This window comes from Erythrolamprus reginae, chromosome 3 (assembly GCF_031021105.1).
Source record: "Erythrolamprus reginae isolate rEryReg1 chromosome 3, rEryReg1.hap1, whole genome shotgun sequence".
In the NCBI taxonomy this organism is placed as follows: Eukaryota; Metazoa; Chordata; class Lepidosauria; order Squamata; family Dipsadidae; genus Erythrolamprus; species Erythrolamprus reginae.
In genome coordinates, this window is record NC_091952.1 from 230,589,901 (window position 1) to 230,614,656 (window position 24,756).

General features: G+C 41.0%; 1 protein-coding gene across 2 annotated transcripts in view; it reads right to left on the reverse strand.

Annotated features, from left to right (window-relative positions):
- The window catches only part of AZIN1 (antizyme inhibitor 1), a 40,028-nt gene extending 19,782 nt beyond the window's left edge, over positions 1-20,246 (reverse strand). The window contains exon 1 of one of the 2 annotated variants that reach the window (XM_070748164.1): positions 20,075-20,246. The gene's annotated coding sequence lies outside the window, so the exon portion shown is untranslated. Of the gene's footprint in view, positions 1-8,279; positions 8,762-20,074 lie in introns of those variants that run through there. The other variant, XM_070748163.1, reaches the window with a different exon arrangement.
- Between the last annotated feature and the right edge of the window lie 4,510 nt (positions 20,247-24,756).

Genomic DNA, 24,756 nt, shown 5'->3' on the forward strand with positions numbered 1-24,756 from the left:
GGCCATGAGAGGCCTGGCTGCCCGGTCCCCTGAGGTAAGCTGGTGTGGGACATGGGGGGCAGCTCAATTTCCCTGCCTTGCGGCAGAGGCACTAGCACATCACGCAGCCTCCTATGCTGTCGCAAGCAGAACTAGGTCTCCCACTTTATTCAGTATAAAAGGAGCTGTGGTATGGCTTTGTGATAAGACAGAAACTAAATACCCAATTCTAACCTACTTTGTAAAAAAAAACCTGCTGCTACCGTTCTCATCTTTATATTTAGCTGAATGAGGCTTTAGTGCTGTACGTAATTTGCTACTGAAGAAAAAAAAATCGACTGGATATCACTGAACGAGATTTGAAAATGAAGCTGACTAAATTGGAGCCTAATATAAAATCTTTCTGCAGCAGACATCAAGCACAAGGATCTCACTAACTTAACTAGACTGAAGCTGCAACCTTATGTTTTCACAGGATTAATCCCCATTGAAGACAATGGTACTTACTTCTGAATAGACCTGCATAGGATTGCATTGTAAATCTTGAGGTGTGCTCAAATTGAATTTGTTAGGTAGCTTTAATTCAAAATGTATAATTAATATGAACGAAGTATTACAGAAAAAGTTTCCATTAAAATTATTTTATATTTATGTATTTCAGTTCTCTATTATGTTTTGAAAGTTTATTTGCTTTTTATTCACATCCTTTCATACTATTATTTTTTAAGTTCCTAAGTACTTCTATTATCTTTCGTTCTTTTCTATTTCATGGATGCCATGTTCTTTTGAACCTTGTTTAAACCAAGTTAATGGCATTTAGGCTTCCTCTGTGTAAGTAGAGTTCACCGTTTGAATAGTAAGAATTATATTGGGGGGGGGGTGTCAGGATTTTAGAGATGCTTAGGAGGGGCAGCGCCCCCCCCCCCCCAAATTGGGAACCATTGGGTGAGACCTACTGAAATACTATGTTTAGTTCTCAGCACAAGGAATCTCTTTCAAAGTGTGTGGAATTTGACTTTCCTGCTTCTCCTTTCTCCCATTCTCCTACTTGCTAAGAGGTTAGCAAAATTCTCTGAGCTATAAATGCAAATGTCATTAGAAAAGGCAGCATCTGTGGAAGGACCTGGAGTTCATCCCATGAGGAAAGATTGCATTGACTAGATACAACACGGGGGGAAATTATATCTATAGCTTAAACCAGGGGTAGGCAAAGTTGGCTCTTCTATAACAGTTGGACTTCAACTCCCAGTATTGCTGGACTGACATGATCGACTTAGGAATTCTGGAAGTTGAAGTCCACAAGTTATAGAAGAGCCAACTTTGCCTTACCCTGGCTTAAACTATTAATATGAATAAATATGTTTTTAAACAGAAAGATGTGAGAAAATGGGCTAAAAATAGGCTTACGTTTGAAATAATCATACAGAATAGAATAGAATAGAATAGAATTCCTATTGTGTGAGGAAATGTTGTAGCTTGCCTCCAATGAGAATTTCCGTGAAGTTATTTGGTCTAGGTACACTTGAAGTCTTATGGACTGGAGCCATAAATCTGCCATCACCAAGTTCAACAGTTTTGTGAATGTCCTGGGAGCGGATGAAAGTCCAAAGAGCGTTGCTCGATATTGAAAGTGAGCACCCCCTAGAAACAGGTATTTTCTGTGCTCTGGATGGATTGGCACATGTAGATACGCCTCCTGGAGGTCAGGGGATTGTGTTGCCAGATACAGGCTTAGAATAGACTTGAGGGATTGCATCTTGAACATGCGGTATTTTACATAAATATGCCCCACCACACTGAGTCTTCCTCCAGTTCTTCATACTGCTTTTACCCCATCATGAAAGTTTTGGATAGTCTTCCCAATTCAAAATAATGGATGCATCTTCAAATTTAGATCATATACTTTGATGCCTTATAGTCTCCTGAGTTGCTCTCTTAATTGATAGAATCCATGACAAAATTAACATGCCATAATATACTTCTATCAAAAGCTCAAATATTGAATCATATCATATGGTCATGCAATAATTTACTAACTTTTTGGAGAGTTACTTCAATGTAGAATCTTCAAATGTCAAATCTATCAATGTAATGTTGAACTATACACCAAAACTTTGGAATCTGACTGATCAGGATCTATGATTTTATAGTGCTTGGCAGGTGGCTAAAAGAATCATACCAGAAATTGGAAATGTAGTATTATTCTAAAGAACAAGGGACAATTGTCAGAAATGTGCAATCTACTTTTTGAAAGCAACAATATTCTCTAGCAAAGAATTGTATATGATGTGTCACTATGGGCTTTTGTAATATTTTGCTAAATTTTACAATATTTTCTCCTGATCATATTATGATATAGTAGCTATTAATAAAGCAATGCTAGATAAGTATAAAATATGAGATATTTTAGTTTAAAGATGTGTGTATGTAATTTGTTTAGAAAAGTAAAGTTCTCTTAAATATGAAAATGCTTTTACTAAATATTCTATTGTATTGAATGCCTACTTTAGGTATCATCCATACAAGAACTTTCAATGCTCATTTATGACAATACACAGGGTTTTTTTTTAAAAAAAACAAACCCTGTTTTTAAAAATCAAAATGAATTATAAATCGGTTTACAAACTAAAATTGTTGGATACACATAACAGCCACACAAAAGTCACCTTATCCAGTATCCATTTCATGTACATAAATATTACAGATTGTATTTGTGATGCATACTTTTCATGGCAAAGATAAATAGGTAACAGAAATTATTCAGTCTTCTCAAAATGAGTTAAATTTGTAGGCACCTATCAATATACAGACAATTAGTGTGTAGTTTCAATCACAAAGTGGGACCCATTTGTCTTTTTCAGTTGTGATTCTTATGCAACAATTTATTATCAATAGAATAGTAAGAAGTTTGAGTATAACATTAAGATTCAGTGCTTCCAAGAAGTTTAAGTTATACTGTATGAAGAAAATACTTGAAAATGTCAAGAGTTATAGCAAAGTTTATACACAATGTGAAGCATTGTTTGTGCAAAACCACACTGCAAGCTTAACTACTTACCATTAAAATTCATTCCACAGATGTTCTAAAGTCAATAAATGTTTCAAAATGAATTACATGAATGTTACTTTCTCCTTTTAGTTTCATATTTAATTCCTTTAATATTTGTTTTTTACAGCAACCCTTAAACCTACTATTGTTAGCAAGGCTATTTTTTATCATGTTCTACATCTGTAATTAAACTAATTTTTGAAAATGTATTGTCTTTCTTCCTTTATTCCAAGTCATGATTAAGAAAGCAAGTAATATTTAAATCCACAATCTGTACTCCAAGCAAATTTTAAGTCATAAAACTAAACCTTACCTTTAGAGAAAAAAAACAAAAAATCAAAAACAGAATAACCAATTTTTGATATCTTCACAGATGGTTCAATTGACTTGAAATTATTAAAATAAATTATTAAAACAGAAGATCTATTGTGTGCCATAAATTCTTCAACTTAATTAACTCAAATCTGTCACTTTGTGGTTTGCTCTGAAGTTTGTTATAGTTCATCAGCTGCCAACTTCTCTGTAGCTGAGATAGGTTAATATGCCTGTTGTGTGATAAAGAAGCTTCCTAGCTGTGCTATAAGTGGGCAAATGAAGAAAGGGGACACCAATCCTACTGAGACATATGGGCTGGAGACATGTTATTTCAGAAGCCATGTTTCAGAAGCCATGGTAGCAATAGTACTGTTGACACCACAGGAAGTAAAGAACTGGGCAAAACCAGTCCAGACTGGAACAGACTCCCCTCCCCTTTCACCAAGATTGTTCACTAGCCAGCTGTGTTAGAAGGATCCGCCCACAAAACTTGATTAAAAACACTCCCAGCTGTTAACTCACACAATTTTAAAATGTTATTATACAGAAGCAAAAATTGGACAGCTAATGATACTATTTCTTATGGGATTTGCTATACATTTATCCAAGAATTTAGTGCCAAGAATTAGCACTAAAAAGCTAGATTTCATTTTCATTTGAAATACATATAAACAGTACTGTACTTCCTTTTTAAAGGTGCTGAGCTCCACACTTCATTTATACTTCCACAGCATATGCCTATGTAACTAATAATACTAGCATTAACAATATCAAATGAAGAATTGAAGGGCCCCTTTGTGTAAGTACAATATGCTTTTCTGTTACCAGTATATATTTAATACTCAAAAGCTCTAATGCATGTTTAGTTTAAAATTTGTAACTATTATACTAGAAAAGGGAGCAGAGTTAAGGTGCTTTCCCCATCAGTTATTATAAATCAAGATTGCCAATTCTGATCAATATAAACAAGACGTTAAATGTTATGTATTAATATTATGACCAAAATAAAGGTATTGTTCTTGTGACATTAAACAGCTTCAATATTTTTTTGTCCAACCCCAGGGTAAAATGTTTGTCAAGTTGTATCATAATTCATTTTATCTATCCAATCTCTTCATAAATTAGGTCAGGCCAAAGAAACAACTTTGTAACAGCTAAATTAATACACTTTTCAACATTTTCTAAAACCCACATTTTTTACAAGAAACCAAATGCCAATTACCTGATAAGTACTAGGCTAAGAAAGGAGGAATTTAGTGTATAAATACTTTTTCCTGACCAAGAAATAACTGTTGCTTTTGTTGGGTTATAATCCTATGCTCCCTAGCTTAGTTTTAAGCAGCCATGCCAAAAAGGGGAAAAAAACCAGTATTGATTCTGTATTCCCAAACTGGAATGTTTCCCTTTACATGTTTAATAACAACTAACTTACACAACTGAATCAGAGTTCGATCTACTTATTCCGAAATAAAGCAGAAATTGCTTGTTTATACTAAGAGTCCAAATAGATTTGATACAATTTATATTACCTAAGCAGCATGAATGGGTTTAAATTTTAAAGTTAAATTAATAGGATAGACTATTCAAAAGATAATTTGTATTTATTAAGCATTTTTTAAACAGACTTTTCACGGCTATATAATCTGCCCAATTTTTGTAATTTCTTGCTTCCTCCATAATTCTTTTTATTAGACCCTGTTGAAAATGCAGCAACAGAATAACAGCATTAGAAGGGACCTTGGAGGTGTTCTAGTCCAACCTTCTGTTCAAGCAAGAGACTTTATACCATTCCAGACTAGCAGCTATCCAGTCTCTTCCTAAAAGTCCCAAAGAACTTAAGACATATTCTTTAATGTCATTTTGACTTACTGTAATTGCTAACGGTAGATTTCAGATCCAACAGAACTGCTGTACATTTTGTACCGATAGCAGAAACATTTTTGTGAACTTACTAAATCTCTTTAATTTGATATGACACAAATATCCCCAACATATTTTATGTTTTTGGTGTAAGCTGCCCAGAGTCCTCCAGGAGTGGGGCGGCATGTAAATCCAAATAAATAAATAAATAAATAAACAATTAGGGTGGAAAATACATGCATGTCTAATAGTTTTTGGTCATTAAATAACATACAGTAGTTAAGGGGCTTGTTTCATTTATTTTTAGTAAACTAGTCTTAAATGTTATGATACAAGAAAGGCTCTGATATTAATGCCACTCATTCCGGAAGAGAAAGAGATATAAAGGAGACTACCTGTGAAATTGATGTCACTTTATATTGTCAACTTTCACACCAGCCATTTGATATTCTTTAATGAAGGATAATTTCATGATAAAGAGTGGGATATCAGATGCTGGTGACTAAATGACATCAAAACTATTTTTCCAGGAAAAGACCAGTCACTTTTCCACTGTAGTTTAATTCCCACAACTTCAGACAACCTATGAAATTTAGTGACATGCTAAGTAATCTGTGACAGGATCACCATCCCCTTCCATTTTCAATACCATTTTCGTGTATATTGTACAAGTCAAAAAGAGGGCAGTGAAAATATTTACCAACCCCTCTCATCCTGGACATAACCCATTTCAACTCCTACCTTCAAAGTTGGTACAGAGCACTGCACACCAAGACAACTAGACACAAGAACAGGGTATTCCCCAAATACCATCACTCTGCTAAACAAATGATTCCCTCAACACTGTCAAACTATTTACTAAGTCTGTACTACTATTACTACTAGTTTCCCCCATCATTCCTATCACCCATTTCCTCCCACTTATGATTGTAACTTGTTGCTTGTATCCTTACAATTTTTATTAATATTGTTTCCTCCTTGCTTATTTGACCCCTATGACAATCATTAAGTGTTCTACCATGATTCTTGACAAATGTATCTTTTCTTTTATGTATCCTGAGAGCATATGAACCGAAGACAAATTCCTCGTGTGCGCAATCACACTTGGCCAATAAAGAATTCTATACTATTCTATTCTACCAGAAACAGAAGAATTCAGTGAATTCTTAACATTCACAAAGGGGAGGAAGCCTTGTTTTGGTGTCAACCGACAAACATAAACCAGTGGAGCTTGAGCTAAACCTTCCCATGGAGGCACACGGTGGAGGGGAAAGAAAGCTTTGCTATATTACCACCGGTCCTCATCTCTCTCTCACACACACAAAATGGGGGGGGGGCTCTCAGTCTCCTGAGCACCCCCCCCCCCAATCCATCCTGAGGAAAACATGCCGACAAAATAACGTTCTTCCCGGGCTTAGGAGAGATCGCGCCGGCTTCTCAGGGCGACTAGGGATCTCCTTTCTCCCAGCCTGACAACGCCCACCCACCCACTCCTCGACCCCGGTCTGGTCGTCTCCCCCCGCCTCCCACTTTCAGTGACAACAGGCTGAAACGGCTGTTGCTTCTCCAGCCTTTCCCTGCAAAGTGACCCAGTTCTGAGGCAGCCACACAAGCGGCGGCGGCGGCTTCCCACACCGCCTTCCACAAGAATCCGCCATGTTAGTTAGAGCTGCTGCTGCTGCCGAGCCCCCTCCGTTATATTCTCCCTCCGAGCGCCGCGCCCGTATTCCCGCTTCTCGGCTCTCCCCCACCCTTCGCTTCTTTTTTCCCCCTTAAAAAAACCGCCCGGCCTAAGGACTTCGAGCGGGCCCCTCAGCCCGCCCGCAGACATCAGCCCCCTTCTCCGCCCACGCGAGCGTCCGCCATGTTAGAAACAGAAGCCGCTTTTTTTCCCTCTCCCCCCTCAGAGACGGCCGACCAGCTCGGGCGCCTTTTCCCTCCCTTGAGAAGTAAGAAGCGGGAGGAGGACGAAGCCAGAGGCTCGAAGCCCCGCGCTTCCCCACATCCTCAAAAACACCAGCTGGGACGGGATGTCCAGCGCTGCCGGTGCTATAAGGCGCCGTGCCCCGCTTCTTCTTCTTTTATTTTCAAATGTTATGTTACAAACAACAAACATGACAAACTGTCAAAATAATAATTACACAGTTATATAATAAATCGCTTTTGATTCCCAGGTCATTGCATTCATAAGAAATTATACAGTTCCATAGGTCCTTATGAAGCATTCCCTTCCTTGTCAGAAATGAATATTCATATATTTCTACAAACATAGAGAATATAATATACACTTGCTTTTTATTAATATTGTTTCTTCATTGCTTATTTGACCCCTATTACAATCATTATCTTGCCAAATATATATTTTCTTTTATGTACACTGAGAGCATAGGCATCAAAGACAAATTCCTTGTGTGACCAATGACCCTTGGCCAATAAAGAATTCTATTCTATTCTATTCTAAAACTGTAATCCTACCCTTTGAAGCTAACCTATTATTTTTCCTTCCTTCCTCCTCTGCTCTTTTTAAGTTATTTGGAGCATCCCCAAGGAACCTTTTAACCTTTCTTGTAAATACCATTCTGTCAGAGTGAATGGACCTATCACTACATCCAACACTATGCCCCGCTTCTTAATGAGAGCTAAAATGCTTCCTCGGAAAAGGGCGGCCAAGGCACGACCGCCTCCCCGCCATCTAAGCCTCGGTCGGCGAGAGAGAGGCTCTCTGGAGGCGGCTCCCCTCTCGAGAACTTGGCGGTGGTGTCACAGGGCAGCCCGCCACGATGGTCCCCCCCCCAGAAGGAAGGTGGGCGTCCCGTCCCCCCCCCTCCACTCCCGGACACCTGTGAGATAGGCCCGCACCTACACAAAACACACACACACACACACACACACACACAAACACACAGAGAGAGAGCTTCGCAGGTTTTTCCCCTTTCTCGCCGCGTTTGGAGGGCGAGTTTCAGTCCGCGGAGGGGCCGCCCGCCCGCCGGGGTACCCCCATCCCGCTACACACACCTCGAAAACCAGGCCCCCGAATAAAGCGCACATATAGAGAGATAGATCTATGGATACTCACGTGGGACAACGGCCCGAAAGATTTGGTAAATCGTCTTCTCTTTTTAGGCGGAATTTTTAAAGAGTGATGTGGGAACCTACAGCAGAAATACAGGAGGCGGCAAGGGCGCCTTCCAGGGCCATAGGCTGCGGGGGCGGCCGGCGAAAGAGCGCAAGGCTGCGCTGAGGAGCGGCCCGAAAAAGCGGCACCCGACGGGGGAAAAGGGACGGAGAACGGGTGGTGGAGGAGGAGGCGACGACGACGAGAGACCCGGGAGGCCAGAGAGACGGCGGGACGGCAACCGAGGTGAGCACCGGGGGCAGCGGGACGCACCGCGAGAAGGCAGAAGAGGAAGAAAGGCCGCAGCCAGGCGGCATTTATAAGGAAAGCCGGCCTTAGAGGAGGGGCTCGGAGACGCGCGTCACAAGCGTGCGAGGAAGGAGGCGCCGCTTCCCCCCGCGGAGCGCAAAGCCGCGCCTGCGCACTTCCTCACCTCCGCCCCCTCCCCACCCGCCCGACGCGAATTTTTCCCGACGAGGACGGCAGTGCGCATGCGCGTCGGCCTGGCACAGAGAGACGCACAGTTTCAAAGATTCGGACGGGTTGCGAAGAGGGGGGAGAGCTTGGTTTAGCTTCGCTGAGCGGGTCCGAAGAGGGGACAAGAGAAGAGGCGACATCCAGATCAGCACGAGAAGCTCTTAGCGCTTTCCAGTTAGTTAGGAGCAAGTGACTCTTATTCCAATGCGCTCTGCCTTGATTTAAACAGAAGCGCTTCGAAGTTTATTTATTTATTTATATTGATTATTAGAGTGGGAAGGGACCTGGGAAGGTCATCTAGTCCAACCCCCTGCTGGAGCAGGAACCCTACACCGTCCCAGTCCAATCTCTTCTGATATGCAGCTGTCATTAGGGGACTGGAGGCTAAAACATATGAAGAACGGTTGCAGGAACTGGGTATGGCTAGTTTAATGAAAAGAAGGACCAGGGCAGACATAGAAAAGAATATAATTCTTTATTGTCCAAGTGTGATTGGACGCACAAGGAATTTGTCTTTGGTGCCTATGCTCTCGGTGTACATAAAAGAAAAAGATAGATTTGTCAAGAATCATATGACACAACACTTAATGATTGTCATAGGGGTCAAATAAGCAAAGAAGAAACAATCAATATTAATAAAAATCTTAGGATACATGAGAGCAGTGGGCATGAGAGCAGTGTTCCAGTATCTCAGGGGTTACCACAAAAAAGAGGGTGTCGACCTATTCTCCAAAGCGCCTGAAGGCAGAACAAGACGCAATGGGTGGAAAGTAAACAAGAAGAGAAGTAACTTAGAACTAAGGAGAAATTTCCTGACAGAACAGTTGATCAGTGGAACAGCTTGCCTACAGAAGTTGTGAATTCCCCAACACTGGGAGTTTTTAAGCAGATGTTGGATAACCATCTGTCTGAAGTAGCGTAGGGTTTCCTGCCTAACCAGGGGGTTGGACTAGAAGACCCCTTCCAACTCTGTTGTTGTTATTATTATTTAGGGTGGCATTTCTGCCGCAGGTAATTCTTCACACCCAGGGCTGGGTGCCCATTTTTGAGATGACAATTGGGTTCCCAGCTGACCCCGGTGGCATCCCAGGAGATGCGCTAGGGCAGTGGCTGTCATTTTGAATTGGGGCAGCTGGTCTTGTCTGTATAAGAAAAGGCAGCCCTGGTCAAGAGCAGTTAAAAGAGGGGAAGCATTCCTTTGTAGTTGCTTGTATCCTAATATTTTTATTAATATTGATTGTTTTTTCATTGCTTATTTGACCCCTATGACAATCATTAAGTGTTGTATCTCATGATTCTTGACAAATCTATATTTTCTTTTATGTACACTGAAAGCATATGCACTAAGACAAATTCCTTGTGTGTCCAATCATACTTGGCCAATAAAGAATTCTAATCTATTCTATTCTATTCTATTCTGCATTCATATTAGAGGGCAGTGAGGCAATTGATCTACCAAGTAGACTCCGAAAATCAGACCAAATTATTGTAAATTCTGACAATGGGGGGGGGGGAGTTGCTCCAGATTACAGCCAACATACTTTTCAAGTTCAGGTTACATCCTGTGCTGTGTGACTTTCGTAATGTGCATTATTTCAGATTTCACTTTCTTTTTTATTTTATTTTATTTTTTTTTAAAAATTTATACTACATTTAAAAAACATAACATATACATAACAATATAGCACAATACGAACGGGTAACAAAAAGAAAAGAAAAGGTACATGACAGTTCATTCAGTACTGTATATACATTGGTTATTCCCTTTCCCCCCCCTATTAATCTTCCAATATCTGTTTAAATTTTCATTGATTTAGAAATTCTCCATCATACTTTCTAGCCTTTAATCTTGGTTTTCCTCTCTGTCCAATTATATAATTTATTCCAGGTTTCAAAATAATCTGTATCCAATTTATACTTTAACACAAGGTTCGACAAACCCAGGCGCCTGGTCGCCAGTGGCGCCTAGAAAATGTTGTCTGGCGCCTAGAAAATGTTGCCTGCTGTACTGTATGTGTATACAGCAGTGTTTTTCAACCGGTGTGCCGCGAGGTGGCTCCTGCAAGTGGGAGCTCCAGGGCTGAGGCTTCAGCCCTGGAGCTCCCACTTGCAGAAGCCGCCCCCCGGCTATTGCCCGCTGCCGCTACCCGCACACCCCAAAATACCCCCCTGCGTGCCCTTTTCCATGGGCGCGCAGTTCCCATTCCCCTGCCTGCCTGGGGGGGGGGCGGGGGCGGGGGTGGGGAGGCGCCGGCAGTAGAAGGCGCTGCCCCCGCCCACCCGATCCGCTCCCTCTCCTCCTCTTCCGCTGAAAGAAACGCGCGGAAGCTGCCTGCTTGAGCCTGGCGTTGCTCCACCCCGCTTCTTCCTGCTTGTCATCCTCCGTTGCCAGGAAAGCCGGGTTTGTTTTCCGTGAAAGCAGCGCGCCTTTTAACACGCTGCTTTCCTGCACCAGCGACGTTTGGCTGCCGGGGGGGCGGGGAGGAGAAAATCCTCCCCCCCCGGAGCAGCAAAAGCCTAAGCGGCGGGGTGCACCGTTTGCCTTCCGGCTCAGTCGCAGAGGCTTTTGCTGCTTGTGGAGGGGGGGGGGGTTTGGCGGTGCCGATGCCAAATGCTTTCCCTCCGTGGTGGGGGGTGCAGGGCAGGCGCAGTCAGCCCCAGGAGACAAAGATGGAATGAGAGAAAGGAAAGAGAGAGAAAGGGAGGGAGAGAAAGAAAAAGTGAGAGATAGAAAGGATAGAGAGAAAGGGAATGAGAGAAAGGAAAGAGAGAGAAAGAGAGGGGGAGAAGGAAAGAGTGAGAGATAGAAAGGATAGAGAGAAAGAGGGAATGGAAAGAGAGAGAAAGGGAGGGAGAGAAGGAAAGAGTGAGAGATAGAAAGGATAGAGAGAAAGAGGGAATGAGAGAAAGGAAAGAGAGAGAGAGAGAGAAAATAAGAGAGAGAGCAACAGAGAGAGAAAGAACAAGAGAGAGAAAGCATGAGAGAGAGAAAGAACAAGAGAGAGAGAGAGAAAATAAGAGAACAAGAGAGAGAAAAAGATAGCAAGAGAGAGAGAAAGCAAGACAGATAGGGAGAGGAAAGGAGAGTGAGAGAAATGAGAACAAAAAGGGGAGAAAAAAGGAGAAATGATAAAATGATTGAGGCAGAGAATGAGAGGAGAGAGAAACAAAAGAGAGAGAGAGAGAGGTGATTCTTGAAGCATATGGTAAAAAGCATCCAAATAATAAGAACCCCCCCCCCAGCCCACACCTGTTTTTGAAAAGGATAAAAGAGAAAAAAAAACCAGCCCTCAACTGGTTTTGGAAATGGTTGGAGTGTGTATACATACACACACATAAGGGGGGGAGAGAGACAGGGATGGAAAAAGAGGAGAAGTGAGAGGGAGAAGGAATGAGGGAAAAAGGGAGGAAGAGAGAGAAATGAGAAACATGAGAGAGAAAAGGGGGAAAGACAGGAGAAGTACCCATAAATGAGACAGTGGTATAAATTTCAGGAGGGATGATTGATGATTGACTGTATTTATAAGGGGATGTTACATGGGATTGTATATATGAGGGGGTTATTTATGTATGTATGTATGTATGTATGTATGTATGTATGTATTTATTTATTATTTATTTATTTATTTATTTATTTATTAGATTTGTGTCATTTTGGTTGGTGGTGTGCCCCAGGATTTTGTAAATATAAAAAGTGTGCCGCGGCTCAAAAAAGGTTGAAAATCACTGGTATACAGTATATTTTTCCCGCCTTGTGTTTACGCCCAGAAATGGTACATCTTGGCTTCCGTAGCTCCGCCCATCAACCTCGGAGCGAGCTGCTTTCCCAGCGTCCCCTGCGCTTGCGTGCGTCTCTCCCTCCCCCCCTTGCCTCCATTCCGCCTCCTACTCGAACCCCTTCACTCCCCCCCACCGCACACAGACGCTCCGATCTTGGCCGCTCACCCGCCTTCGGAGAGAAGCGGAAGCCCCTCCCCTCCCGGCGTGAGATTTTGTTCATTCCTCCTCCGGCCGCGTGCGCGGTGACTTCCGACCAGTAACCCCTCCTCCCCCTCCCCCCCTCACCCACGTCCCCGGCCCGGTCTCCCTTTCCTTCTTCTCTGTTTCGGTTTCTGACTAACGGTCTCCCCTCGGATCCCGACGGGAGTACAGCAGAGCCGGCTCGGCGGAGCCAGGCCTGCGCCGGGGGGGAGGGGGTGAAAGCGATGTCAGGTGGAGACTCGGCAAAAAACCAAGTTTGCTTAAAAAAAATTCTGGCTCCTAAATTTTTTGGCTGGCTCCTAGATTCTGAACAACTTTGTCGACCCCTGCTTTAACATCAGTACATCCATCTCTACACATGTTAGAATTTTGAATAAGATTTCTTCTTCTGTAGGAGTATCTTTATTTTTCCATTCTGGGCATATGCTATTCTTGCAGAAGTTAAAATATGTAACACTAAATATACTTTATTTTTCGTGTATTTGTTGATAGTTATTCTTAACAAAAATAATTAGGGTTTCAGATTGAGTTTCACCTCGAATATGTCTTCTAGCCATTGTCTAATTTTCTCCCAATAATCTCTTGCTTTGTAGCATTCCCACCACATATGATAATATGTTCCGTTAGTCTTTTGGCATTTCAGACTTCACTTTCCAGGTTTATCATTAGGAACCTATCGTGGTATCAGAGATTGCCTTTCTAGTGCATTTATAAGTGACTTTCTGAATACAGTACGTTTTACTGCTAGATAATTATTAATAGACTTGAACAATGTTAGCTGTCCTGGAATAGTCCAGTATAAATATACATGGATTTGCCAAGAATTTATCAAGCTAAGAACTGCCTAATCGCACCTAGTTCTTGGGACACAGTGTATGCTAACTGAAAGTGTTATTTAACTGAACTGTTACTGTTTTTTTCCTAACCAAAAAAAAAAATTGTGAAACAATTTTTAACAATAACAGTATAGGACAGTTAACTGCTAAACTAACAGGGTATGAAATATTGCAAGAAAGGCCAATAATCTGATACAAATGAAAAGAGAATACAGCATACTGTATAAGTAATATGCTAATAATAATAATAGTTTAAAAATAATGTTCGAACCTATTTACTGTTTAGAAATACAGAAATTGTGTAACTTTAAAAACTTTATTATTAAAGAAATCATACAATTATAAGTGCAATCTTTGAAATGTATATTTTTTTCCTTATTCAGCAAAAATCTGATGATAAAGGAACCTGAACATGACTTGAGACATATATAAAAATTTTCTATATGAATAAAAATGATATTGGAAGCCGCAACTAGCAAAAAATAGCTGGTTTATAGTTCCATTCCAATTATTTGGAACAGCCCAATTTCTTACACATATACATAAAAATGCTTTCCAACCACACTAAATCCTAATATAATTTATTTACTTGTAAATTAGCATATTGTGTGTTCCCAGCTAAGAAAGTAGATTTTGAATGAAAATATCTAGAGAATAAAGTTTAACAAGCTCTTTCTCTTTCTTCATTTTTTATTTAACTTAGATTATTCTAATAACATTTCCTTTTAAAAATGTCAGAAGTGAAACTCCTGCTGCTTCTGTGTTATTTCTAATTTGGCCCTAAGGCATTTGGCTTTCCACTTGAACATCATACTGTAGTTGCTTTGACAAAGCCCAAGCTTGATCTTTGTCAATATTTACAGAACAAAAAACAAGAGAGAAGATACTTGAGAAGAAACATGTATTACAACCTTTCAGTAGTAACTATGGGTCATCTTAGTACAACATATTAGTACATATTGTTCAATAATAAACATTCCACATGGAATTAAGAAAACTTATGTAAGGGAAGGAAAGCATTGAGTTTTGGTCAGCATAATGCTAAGAAGGGTCATGGTGTGTATGCGTAACCCAGAAAAAATATAACAAGACAACATAAGTAAAATAATATATAGCAAAATAACATGGGATTTTATCACAGGAAAATATGAAATCAGCAATCTGTAGTTTCCAGAATAAACTGCAAAGTGGGAAATATCAATATTATCTTCTAAGTCATAGGATTCCAAAACTCGCAACAAAAAGGAGGGGAAATATTTATGGAAGGAAAAATAATAGCCACTGAGAGTTCAAAACGTTCAATGAGAATAAGCATATCGAAAATATGAGATGGTTGTCCTACCATGTTCGTATTCTGATTTATTTTTCATTTCCAAATGTAAACATCTATGACAATAGCCTCCAAAAACTGAACATTTGGTGTAGATTCAAAATATATAGTGAGGAAAAAAGATCCTGACTTATGGAGAAATCCCCAAACACTCTAAATTAGAGTGATGAAATGCTGAATAACAAGAGTGGAAAATGGAAGAATGTTTTGTGAAAGAGAACGTGGTTGATTAGTTGGTTGGTTGGTTGGTTGACTGTCTGGCTATCTGGATAAATAAAATAGGAGCTACAATATCAAAACATTATGCTATGTTAAATTTTCTGTCAGGTTCAAAATAAAATTCTGCTTTGGATGCCAAGAATGAGTCTTCTTATCTTCTCTATTTTATTACTGTCAAAACAAACAAAATAGTCAAAACAAAGGCCAAAACAGGTATGAAGAGAAAAACTTCATGCTTGAGGGCAACTGATGTATAAAGTGCTGCAGATATAAATTGCAGCAGGTGTAATGGAGAAAAGGAGAAAAAAGTTTAAAGTGTTTCACCACTGTGTCTGGGATATCATAAGTAGAACTTCAAAATGTCTGTACAGTGGTACCTCTACTTAAGAATTCGTTCCGTGACCAGGTTCTTAAGTAGAAAAGTTTGTAAGTAGAAACAATTTTTCCCATAGGAATCAATGTAAAAGCAAATAATGTGTGCAAACCCATTAGGAAAGAAATAAAAGCTCGGAATTTGGGTGGGAGGAGGAGTAGGAAGAAGAGGAGGAAGACAATCACTGCCAAAGGAAGAAGGTGAGGGGAAGGGAATCAAAAAAATCCAAAACTTTAAGCCTTAAAAAAAAACCAGGGACTCTAGGGTGGTGAGGAGAAGTATGCGCCTCCCATGCCAAAGCCTCCTTAAGCGCCACTGAAAGGTTCCTCTGGCAGCCCAGAAAAGCCTGACAAGGCTGGGATTAAAGGGAGAATGGCAGGAAACTGCTCAGGCCTTCATGCCGCTCTCAAATTTTCTGGGAAATTTTTCCTGGGCTCGGGTTCTTAAGTAGAAAATGGTTCTTAAGAAGAAGCCAAAAAATCTTGAACACCCGGTCCAATAAATGATTGTAGGAAATATGAACATGTTGTAAGCCGCCCTAAGTCTCAGGCAAAAAGGCGGCATAGAAATCGAATGAATGAATAAATAAATAAATAAATAAATACATGCTCACCCCACACTCTGCAGTTAAATCCATATTTGAAGTTGGAAACCAGAAATATTTTTTTAAATTTATATACACTGCTCAAAAAAATAAAGGGAACCCACTTAAAAAACAATATAATTTCAAGTAAATCAAACTTGTGTGAAATAAAACTATCCACTTAGGAAGTAACACTGATTGACAGTCAATTTCACATGCTCTTGTGCAAATGGAACAGTTGTGCAAATGAAATATTCAGTGAGAATATTTCATTCATTCAGATCTAGGATGTGTTATTTGAGTGTTCCCTTTATTTTTTTGAGCAGTATATTTTATATAATACCATGAAGCTTCAGAACTTTATTTTATGGAAGAACATGGAGGAAGATTGAGCAGGGTCACTTCTGTGAACTTAAAAGGATTCAAAGGAGTGGTGGGTTGCTACTGGTTCAGACTGGTTTACCCGAACCATTAGCTCTGACCCCAAGCCGAAAGCGAATCGGTTCTTTATACAGTGGTACCTCTTCCTAAGAACGCCTCTACTTACGAACTTTTCTAGATAAGAACCGGGTATTCAAGATTTTTTTGCGTCTTCTCAAGAACCATTTTCCACTTACAAACCAGATCCTCCGAAACTGTAACTGGAAAAGGCAGGGAGAAGCCTCTGTAGGGCCTCTCTAGGAATCTCCTGGGAGGAAACAGGGCCAGAAAAGGCAGGGAGAAGTCTCCATGGGGCTTGCTTTTATATTGATTCCTATGGGAAAAATTGCTTCTTACAAACTTTTCTACTTAAGAACCTGGTCATGGAACGAATTAAGTTCGTAAGTAGAGGTACCACTGTATCTGTGAAAGTGGGCCCGTCCGGCCACCACTGGGTTATACTGACCTTTATCTCTGCTTCTGAAGTCCAGCTGATCAGGGGCAGTGGATTGAATTGCTGTTCCGTAGCTGTTTTTCTTGCTCCTTGCCTAGTTTGCAATGCGGAAGTTCTATTTCCTCTGAACTGCACATGCACACAGCAAAGCGTACTCTCAGCAAAATGGCGGTAAAGCCAGTAGCAGCCCATCACCAATTCAAAGCATGTGCAAGATTGCTTCTTACAAACTTAAAGTGTGCAATAGGGTTGATATTCCTGGAGGGGTCTGTAATATGGTAAATGATTTAGCTTTACTAGATAAATGGTCAAAGCAAAGGAAACTGCAGTTTAATGTTTCCAAATGTAAAATAATGCACTTGGGGAAAAGGAATCCTCAATCTGAGTATTGCATTGGCAATTCTGTGTTAGCAAAAACTTCAGAAGAGAAGGATTTAGGGGTAGTGATTTCTGACAGTCTCAAAATGGGTGAGCAGTGTGGTCAGGCGGTAGGAAAGGCAAGTAGGATGCTTGGCTGCATAGCTAGAGGTATAACAAGCAGGAAGAGGGAGATTGTGATCCCCTTATACAGAGCGCTGGTGAGACCACATTTGGAGTACTGTGTTCAGTTCTGGAGACCTCACCTACAAAAAGATATTGACAAAATTGAACGCGTCCAAAGACGGGCTACAAGAATGGTGGAAGGTCTTAAGTATAAAACGTATCAGGCAAGACTAAATGAACTCAATCTGTATAGTCTGGAAGACAGAAGGAAAAGGGGGGACATGATCGAAACATTTAAATATGTCAAAGGGTTAAATAGGGTTCAGGAGGGAAGTGTTTTTAATAGGAAAGTGAACACAAGAACAAGGGGACACAATCTGAGGTTAGTTGGGGGAAAGATCAAGGGCAACATGAGAAAATATTATTTTACTGAAAGAGTAGTAGATCCTTGGAACAAACTTCCAGCAGACGTGGTCGGTAAATCCACAGTAACCGAATTTAAACATGCCTGGGATAAACATATATCCATTGTAAGATAAAATACAGGAAATAGTATAAGGGCAGACTAGATGGACCATGAGGTCTTTTTCTGCCGTCAGTCTTCTATGTTTCTAAGATAACATTGGTATTATATAACTACTATTAGATTAAATTGCAAATATAGTAGTTGTAACCTTTCTGTTTGACTCTTCCATGAAAAATTAGAACAATTTTTTTTATGCCAAAATATGCAGAAATGTGTACTAAGAAAGTATTTAAGACAAATAGAATTTAGGTTAATGAAAAGGAAAAAATGCCAGCAATAGGTGACCCAACCAAACTGACCATGGCTAATCCTTAAAATTTTATTAGAGTTGCACCTGGTTAGTACTGTAGTTGGATGAAAAACTGCCAAGAAATGGAAGGACAGGTAAGTTAAAAAAGCACCTTGGAAAAAGGCAACAGCAATATGTCAATGTAATCTGTCATCTGTCTTTACACAAAGGGGGGAAAAACAGTCCAACCTATCAAAAAATGTATTAGGAACACAAGTTAAAATAGGGAAGAGAATGGTAAGTGAACACCTGTCTACCCTAGATGAATTCAAATCACCAGGACCAGATGGATTATACCCCAAGCTTCTGAAGGAACTGTCACACGAGATCTCAGAACCACTGAACTACTACTGTATATCGTTCAAGAATCCTGGAGCACCAGGGAACTGCCAGAGGACTGGAAAAGAGCTGATGTGGTTCCCATCTTCAAAAAAGAAAAAAAAAACAGATCCAGGAAACTACAGACCTATCACCCTGACTTTGATACCAGGGAATTTTTTGGAAAAGATAACAAAGCAACGAATCAACAAACACCTGGAAGCAAACAAAGTAATAACCAAAAGCCAACATGGGTTTGTCAAAAACAGATCATGCTAGACTAATCTTATTGCATTCTTTGACAAAGTGACAAAATTAGTGGACCAGAGCTATTTGTTTGTTTGTTTATTTATTTATTTATTAGAGTTGAAAGGGACCTTACAGGTCATCAAGTCCAACCCCCTGCTGAAGCAGGAAACCCTATGCCTGCCCAGCCAGATGGCAGTCCAATCTCCTCTTAAAAATAATCTCCGCTGGCAGGCTGTTCCATGATGTGGTTTACTTGGAATTCAATAAGGCAATTGACAAAGTAGACCATAACCTACTACTAGGTAAAGTAGAAAAATGGGGGATGGACAGCAACACCATCAGATGGATTCAAAACTGGCTAACCAATCACACTCAATGTGTAGTGCTCAATGGAACTGCATCTACATGGAGGGATGTATGCAGTGGAATACCCCAAGAGTCAGTTTTAGGCCCAGTACTCTTCAATATCTTCATCAATCACTTGGACGAGGGGATAGATGGGGAACTCTTCAAATTTGTAGATGACACCAAACTGGCAGGAATAGCCAACACTCCAGAAGTAAAATACAGAAGGATCTTGACAATATTGAACATTGGATGCTATCAAACAAAAGCTTGCCTCCAAAAGTTGTGAATGCTACAACACTAGAAGTTTTTAAGAAGATATTGGATAACCATTTGTCTGAAGTAGTACTGTATAGGGTTTCCTGCCTAAGCAGTGGGTTGGATTAGAAGACCTCCAAAATCCTTTCCAACTCTGTAGAAGTTGTTGTTATTGTTGTTATCATCATCATAATCTTCATTATCCCCAAGAATCAAACTTGGCCTAAAGGATTTGCCTTTTTAAAAAAAGAAAAACATCATTGCCTTCAAGGTTAAGAAATTACTTTGTTGAGATTCTCAAAGATGTTTTGTGAATGGAAAGGAGGTACTACAACAATAAAAGGGGGAAAGTTACATTTAAGAAAGGCTTTAAAAATGTAGGACTGAACCCCCATTTCTTCAATGGCACAGTAGTTTCTTAGTTGCTTAGCCATGAAAAATTTATATAATTTGTCAATTTCACTTTCCTCCCCCAAAAAAGTATGGTTCTTGATTCAGGTTTTAGCTAGGTTTGCAAATAAAATAATGAATTAATATGTGACATATCTATTAACTAACATTTACACAGGATATCAATTATGACAAACTTTAGTGTACCGAATACCAAACTCTTACCTTTTAATGAAGAGGGGGCAGTGTGGGAGCGTTTTTGCCTCTGTCAGAGATCTTAAGATTACACTTCACGGAGCCAGGAAAATAAGTTGCACCTTTTAAACCTTTAGACTTCCTCCACCCTTCTGCGTAAGCAGAGCAATTCCTTGTTTTAATCTAATCACTGCAGGAGAGGAAAACATCTAGTCGTGGCAGAAGCACCTCCAAAGCTGACCACCCCTCCGCTGGTGTCCCTACGTCAACTTGTGTTTATTTTCATGAAAGTACGGTGTGTGACAAATATTCTATTCCATTCTATTTGTTTATTTTTATGCTCTTTGGACCCACAGGGGTTCAAAAGGCATTCTTAGAAAATAAAAAAAAACCTCTGTAATTGCAATCTTGTACTTCGCTTGAAAATATACCACCTGCAGGCAGTGTTCCCTCTAATTTTTTTGGGGGGTGGGCGGAAAAGTATAGTGTCTGAGCGGCAGTCCTTTTGGGACTGGGTGGCACAGAAATATAAAAATAATTAAATAAATAAATAAATAGATAAACAAACAAACAAACAAACAAATAAATAAAAAACCCACCCTGTTTTGCCTCAGAGAATTTCAAAATAAAATACTGTACTGTGTGTCTATAACAGTGAGCTCATAATAGGGCAACTCTATCAATATCAAAATGCCACTTAAATAGTTGAGCTAGTTTCAAACTGGATTTTGATTTTCTTTCTCTCTGCCTTACTCCCATTCTTTTTCTTTCTCTTTTCCTTCCTTTTTTCTATCTGTTTCTCTCTCTTCCTCTCTTCCTCTCTCTCTCCTTCCCTCTCACTCTTTCCCTCTCGGCTTCTGGGCAGGTTTGAAAAACTCTGAGTTGATGATGATTTTTAAGTGAGCGATTGCTCACTGCTCAGCTTAGAGGGAACTATGCCTGCAGGTGTTGGGAGGGAAAGATCAGACGCAGAGCGTAGAATGGGTGGAAGAAAGTAACTACATCAGTTTGCCTTCTAGTGATGGTGTGAGACGCGCCATAGTCACTCTGGCAGCCATTTTGTTTATTTACAGAAATACCGTACAGTACTCACAAAACAGCCCTCCCCTTACCTTTTGGGGCCTCCTCCACCTTGCTTGTGAAGTGCAGAAGGGGCGGCGCTGAGAAGATGGCATTTGGTGTGGGCAGCAGACCTGGCAGCCCCGAGCTCTGGCCATGCAGCCTGTTCTCTGCCTTATTTATTTATTTATTTACTTATTTATTTATTGGATTTGTATGCCGCCCCCCTCCGGAGACTCAGAGCAGCTAACAGCAACAATAAAACAGTGTACAATAGTAATCTAATACTAAAAACGCTTAAAAACCCATTAATATAAAAACCAGACATACATACATACATACATACATACCATGCATAGAATTGTAAAGGCCTAGGGGGAAAGAGGATCTCAATTCCCCCATGCCTGACAGCAGAGGTGGGTTTTAAGTAGCTTACGAAAGGCAAGGAGGGTGGGGGCAATTCTAATCTCTGGGGGGAGTTGGTTCCAGAGGGCCGGGGCCGCCACAGAGAAGGCTCTTCCCCTGGGTCCCGCCAAGCGACATTGTTTAGTTGACGGGACCCGGAGAAGATCCACTCTGTGGGACCTAACTGGTCGCTGGGATTCAGGCATCTTCCCGCTGTTCAGGCATCTCTCGGCGTGGCGATGGTGCCCCAAGCAAGTTGTGGCCTTCAGGAGCACAGTGCTGCTCCCGAAGGCCATGACTCACTCAGGGCGCCCTAGCCGCCTACGCTGAGAGATCCTTGCGGCACAGGAGGGCAGACAGCAGGCTGTGCACAGCAACCCAAATCTCACACAAACCTCCGGCAGCGAGATTTTGGCAAAAACCATCAATTGCTTTTCTTCTGCACATGCGCGGAAGCAAAAAACCCTGTGATTTTTACCGGAATCATGCCGTTTGGTTGTGCAAGGCGCATGCATGGTGGTTGGTAATGGAGCAGTGTCCGTCCCCTCTATAGAGTGCAGGGCCCACTGCCTCTGGCATTCAGCTTAAAGCTCTGCCAATCAGCTTAAAGCTCTGTTGGGAAAATTGGCGCTAGACTTATGGTTGGGGGTCACCACAACATGAGGAATTGCATTAAGGGGTCGCGGCATTAGAAAGAGATATGCAAAAGCTACCCTGTGGGGACAGGGCCACTTCGTTGCCACAGTTGTACCAAATATCATCCATACAGGCGAAACTTGAAAAATTAGAATATTGTGCAAAAATTCATTTATTTCAGCAATGCAACCTAAAAGCCAAAATGTAATATGTGAGAGAGACCCATTACATCCAAAGCAAGATAGTTCAAGCCGTGTTTTGTCATAAACACGAGTCTTCGGAGAGGGGCGGCATACAAATCTAATAAATAATAATAATAATAATCGTGATGATTATGGGGTACAGCTCATGAAAACCCCAAATCCACCATATCAGAAAATTAGAATATTAGATGCGATCCATAAAACAAGGATTGTACATAGAACAATATTGGACCTCTGAAAAGTATAAGCAGGCATGGGCATGCAGTAGTTGGGTTGGGCCCTTTTGCTGCAATTACTGCCTCAATACGACACGACACGGAAGTTATCAGCCTTTGGCACTTCGGAAGAAGATCAGGATGCTTCAATAGTGGCTTCTTCTGCATTGTTTGGTCTCATAAAAACATAGAAGATTGACGGCAGAAAAAGACCTCATGGTCCATCTAGTCTGCCCTATATGCCTCTAGTCCAGTGGTTCTCAATCTTGGAGTCGGGACCCCTTTTGGGGTTGAACGACCATTTCACAGGGGTCGCCTAAGACCAGGGGAAAAGACAAATTTCCCATGGTGTTAGGAACTAAAGCTGGTGCCTTGGAATTTATTTTTACAATCCAACCAATCAGGTGTTTACAGTGGGAGTGTCCCTCTGGCATTCCTGCCAGTCAGCTTAAAGCTCTGTTGGGAAAATTGACTTATGGTTGGGGGTCACCACAACGTGAGGAACTGTATTAAGGGGTCGCGGCATTAGAAAGATTGAGAACCACTGCTCTAATCTCATGTCTCTCATCTTTATCTTGGCAATGCTCCATAGATTCTCTATGGGGTTCAGGTCAGGTGGGCTTGCTGGCCAATCAAGCACAGTAATCCCATGGTAACTGAATTACGTTTTGGTGCATTTGGCACTGTGGGCAGGTGCCAGGTCCTGCTTGAAAATGAAGCCAGCATTCTCATAAAACTCATCTGTGGAAAGAAGCATGAAGTGCTCCAAAATCTCCTGGGAGACAGCTGTGTTGACCCTGGACTTAATGAAGCACAGTGGACCAACACAAGCAGATGACATGGGTCACCAAATCAACACAGACTGTTGAAAGTTCACACTGGACTTCAAGCATCTTGCAGTGTGTGCCTCTCCATTCTTCCTCCATACTCTGGGTCATTGGTTACCAAATGAGATGCAAAAGTTTCCACTTCCAGTAAAAATAAGACTTTTTTTCAATGAACTAAATAAAATAACATTGAAATTTATTTGGCAAGAGAAAAGACTGAGGATAAACTTGAAACTGCTCCAACATGCAAGAATCAGAGAGGGGTTTGGCTTTCCAAACTGGGAACTGTGTTATCAGTGCTTATCGCCAACTGCTATATTATACAGTACCAAATTTGCTATTATAAAAATATTATAGAAACTACGCAGAACTGGGTATGTCTCTAGTAGTTGCAGCCTTCTTGATTTGGTGGTCGTTGACATCAAATCTGCTTTTCCAGATTCTATTCTGAACAATTTAAACAGAATTACGTGTGTGTGTGAGACAGAGAGACAGAGAGAGAGGGAGGGAGGGAGAGAGAGGGAGGGAGAGGGAGGGAGGGAGGGAGAGGGAGGGAGGGAGGGAGAGGGAGGGAGGGAGGGAGAGGGAGGGAGGGAGGGAGAGGGAGGGAGGGAGGGAGAGGGAGTATATCAATGGAAAAATAATTGAATATAATGTAGTAAGCATCATAAATCTTGTGAAGCCCCAGCTGCCAATGTTACTCCAGGAATTAATGTCAGATCTATTGTTGTATCATCTGACAGTCCCAAGATTATTGTGTGGGCTTCAACTTTACCCTTAAAGTTCAGTCCACCCATATCTCTGGAGGAAAGTGATGCTGAAGAAGCATTTCATAACTTTTGGAAATTTGGGTCAGAATGAACCAGAAGCAACTCTTGTTTAGTCTTCATGCCAAGAAATAAAGACAACATGTAATGTGTGAGTTCTGCTATGGCTATGGCTTGAATCCTACAAGTACAGAGTTTTGTCTCATAAATGCCCTTGGAACAACTCCAACAACTGGATCTTGTTTGGATCCAGAAGATAGTAAAGCCTTTTCTTAGATAAAAGGTTGGTTTAGGAAGAACAAGGATAAATGAAATAGCTATTAGTAACACTATTTATTTAGTTGACAAGCTGATTTATTGATTACTTTCAGAGTTAACTGATTTGAGCTGGAGTGGCACAGCAGGTAGACTGCTGCACTGCAGCCCACTGAAGCTGACTGTAGATCTGTAGGTCAGCGGTTCAAATCTCATCACCGGCTCAAGGTTGACTCAGCCTTCTGAGGTAGGTAAAATGAGGACCTGGATTGTAGGGGCAATATGCTGGCTCTGTTAAAAAGTGCTATTGCTAACATGTTGTAAGCCGCCCTGAGTCTAAGGAGA